This window comes from Notothenia coriiceps, unplaced genomic scaffold (assembly GCF_000735185.1).
Source record: "Notothenia coriiceps isolate Sejong01 unplaced genomic scaffold, NC01 NC01_scaffold00013711, whole genome shotgun sequence".
In the NCBI taxonomy this organism is placed as follows: domain Eukaryota; kingdom Metazoa; phylum Chordata; class Actinopteri; order Perciformes; family Nototheniidae; genus Notothenia; species Notothenia coriiceps.
In genome coordinates, this window is record NW_011346412.1 from 1 (window position 1) to 3,409 (window position 3,409).

General features: G+C 39.9%; 1 long non-coding RNA gene across 1 annotated transcript; it reads left to right on the plus strand.

The window, feature by feature from the left end:
* Positions 1-814: 814 nt before the first annotated feature.
* LOC104948106 (uncharacterized) lies at positions 815-3,161 on the plus strand. The gene is made up of 3 exons (XR_798631.1): positions 815-894; positions 1,863-1,922; positions 3,124-3,161. It is a non-coding gene; the product is annotated as an uncharacterized lncRNA (long non-coding RNA).
* Positions 3,162-3,409: the final 248 nt, after the last annotated feature.

The window sequence follows — 3,409 nt, forward strand, 5'->3', positions numbered from 1 at the left end:
CTAGAAGAGACATGAAGAAGAGGGGACACATGTTGATGTAGAAGAGACATGAGAAGAGGGGACACATGTTGATGTAGAAGAGACATGAAGAAGAGGGGACACATGTTGATGTAGAAGAGACATGAAGAAGAGGGGACACATGTTGATGTAGAAGAGACATGAAGAAGAGGGGACACATGTTGATGTAGAAGAGACATGAAGAAGAGGGGACACATGTTGATGTAGAAGAGACATGAAGAAGAGGGGACACATGTTGATGTAGAAGAGACATGAAGAAGAGGGGACACATGTTGATGTAGAAGAGACATGAAGAAGAGGGGACACATGTTGATGTAGAAGAGACATGAAGAAGAGGGGACACATGTTGATGTAGAGAGAGACATGAAGAAGAGGGGACACATTTTGATGTAGAAGAGACATGAAGAAGAGGGGACACATGGTGATGTAGAAGAGACATGTAGAAGAGGGGACACATGTTGATGTAGAAGAGACATGAAGAAGAGGGGACACATGTTGATGTAGAAGAGACATGAAGAAGAGGGGACACATGTTGATGTAGAAGAGACATGAAGAAGAGGGGACACATGTTGATGTAGAAGAGACATGAAGAAGAGGGGACACATGTTGATGTAGAAGAGACATGAAGAAGAGGGGACACATGTTGATGTAGAAGAGACATGAAGAAGTGGATTTTGCACAATAGGGGACCTCTAAGTTTCTCTCAGAGGTCATTCTGAGGCTCAAATCTGCAGATTAATTTGTAAAAATAGATATTCAAGCGATGATTCTAAAATCCACTCTTTACCTGTTTCTCTCAGGACTACAGCAGAAGACAGCATCACCTCTGAAGACCCCCCCCCAACTCTGGACGTCCAGCAGCCGACTGCAGGAGTGGTGAGTCTCAGTGACACGGGCTTTATGTCCAGCGTGGGCTTTAAATCTTACCGTGTGTTTTCAAAATCACACAAACAACTTTCAGAGTGTGTTTGTGTGTGCGCCACGCTTTGACTTGTGCTACTAACCACAAAGTTGAAATAGAAACAGACACCTTTTTGCTTTAACATTATGAGCTAATGTTGATAACACAATCGAATGGCTTCAAAGAAGGGACCTCATCGGCTCTGATCGTACAAGCCTCTTTTCACCTTGCAATTCTGCTTGGGTATGCTGAAGGTTTAATTTAACGGCTCAGGATCAAACAAATCATAAAGATAACTTTTGTTTGGGAATCAGTAGCTGCTTCGAGTACCAAAGAGAATCTATGTAAGATATTTGCAGTTACCATCCCAAGTAGCGGGAATGACAGATGGTGGAAGTGAGTAAAACAAAATGCAGTGTGTCCCGTTCAGTTGGTATTTGCTTGGCAGTAATTGGGTTGCCACGTGCCAAAAATAATATGATTTGTAGACTGGGCGGGAAAGAGATATCTTAAGTATTCAGGCTACATCTCGAGATGTTTGTGCATGTATCTTTTAAGGTATTTTATTCAAGGATCTTAAGGGCTACTTATTTTGAGCTGTTTTGCACCCTTTACTAACAAGACCCTCGTCACTTGCCCTGCTGTCACACCTGACACTTGAGCGTTTGTTTCATGAGCTCTGTGGGTCATTGACTGTGTAAGAAATATCTGCATGGACCTGCTGTGCTGTCAGTTGCTCATCACCAGCTCTAAGTGGATTCTCCTGCATATGAACTCCATTATCGTCACTGTGTGTGATGATCCACGCCATTCAAACATCCCCATTTCTTTGTTTATTATTCTCACAAAATACTTATGATTTAAAAAGTTCATTTAAGTCATATTTTCTGTTGTGTTCGGGGTGTTTCCGACCCCACCCCCCCCTCTCGATGCGGCCCCTCAGGGTGTCGGAGGCCAGTCCTCTGTCATGGATGACATAGAGGAGTGGCTGTGTACTGATGTGGTGAGCACATCATGATTATTATTTCTGCCTGCAGTTCTCTCTCCTCTCTGATTTACCCCCAACTTTTTCTAAACCCAGAACATAACACATTCCTCCTCCATAACATTTCCTCACGTTTGACCAATCACACTGTAACATGGTGGATGACTCAAAGTTACTAGCATGTGTTGTGTGGAGACGAAACTGACATGATGACGTTGTGAAAATGAGCATGAGGTCTTGAATGCAGATATGCATACAGCTTTCCCTCTAAAAGACTTTTAAATAATCTGGTTTTAGTCTGACACTGAGATATCGTAACAGACGCTGAGTTGTTTAAAACTGATCATTAAAAAAATTATAATTCATGAGCTTTAACACCTAGATAAAATGTGTCTTTTACTGTTTTTATTTGTAGTTGTTGCATATGTGGTCAAATATTTCTTGTTGCTCAATCTTTCACTAACGACTGAAGGCCACTTACTCATTAGGAAATGAGTGAAGGAGCTAGCAGTAGATGAACTGTATCTACGAGAGCACATCTGAACCAAATTGTGTGATTAGCCTAAGCTTAAAACATGTATCATTTGGTGTTAGTGGTCCAGAATGAGTGATCAGAATACCTTTACTAGTTTATTAGAAAATGTACATTGTTACAGCAAAAGCAGCAAAATATTAAATAAGAGCCATGCACAACATTTTAAAGATGGAAATATGCAAATTAAAATGTACAAAGTACACATCCAAGTGGATAACAATATTTAGCAGTATTTAAAAACCAATAATTGTAGCATGAAGAAAGTAGTGGGAAAGCAGCCAGAAAGTAAAAGTATATGCATATTGTGTTTATATATAAATATGAAGCATTGTAAGAGTTCATGCTCATTTCACCCAAATGGATGAGACTGTGTTGCACTACTGATTACTAATAACATTCAACTGGTGGATTTGTTTTGGTATTCATTGAATGGGAAATCATTTTAAAAATCCAATATTATTATTATTTCTTAATTTATTTTTTCAATTTTGGGCAAGTGGTTCTGACAGGTAAGTGGCTCCTTGTAATGCAATACAAAGTGGTAAGTGTGTGTTAAATAATAATAATAATAATAATAATAATAATGGCCACATGCACAGCTTGGTTTTGTTTGTGGTGGTTTTCAGTGGACTAACTTCAGCAAAGTGACTCCCAGGTGTGACCGTGGTGTTTTTATTTCCACAGAAAGGAGACGAAGGGGAAGAAGGCGTGACCAGCGAAGGTAAGACATCATACATCTCCTTTTTCTCTCCAGGGCCGGGATCAAATAGTAGGGTCTTGTGACCTTTTCCTAACCTCTTTAACTCAGTGGAAAACGTCATGGGGTTAAGGAATGATGTGAAGGACAATTCAGAAATACTTTCTCTCTTGTTTTGATGAAGAATGTCCTCATAAGTTAACAAAGAATAGCAGGTCAAATGCTTGCATGGCTTAAATTGTTAAGTCATTCATACAAATATGGTAATGCGTG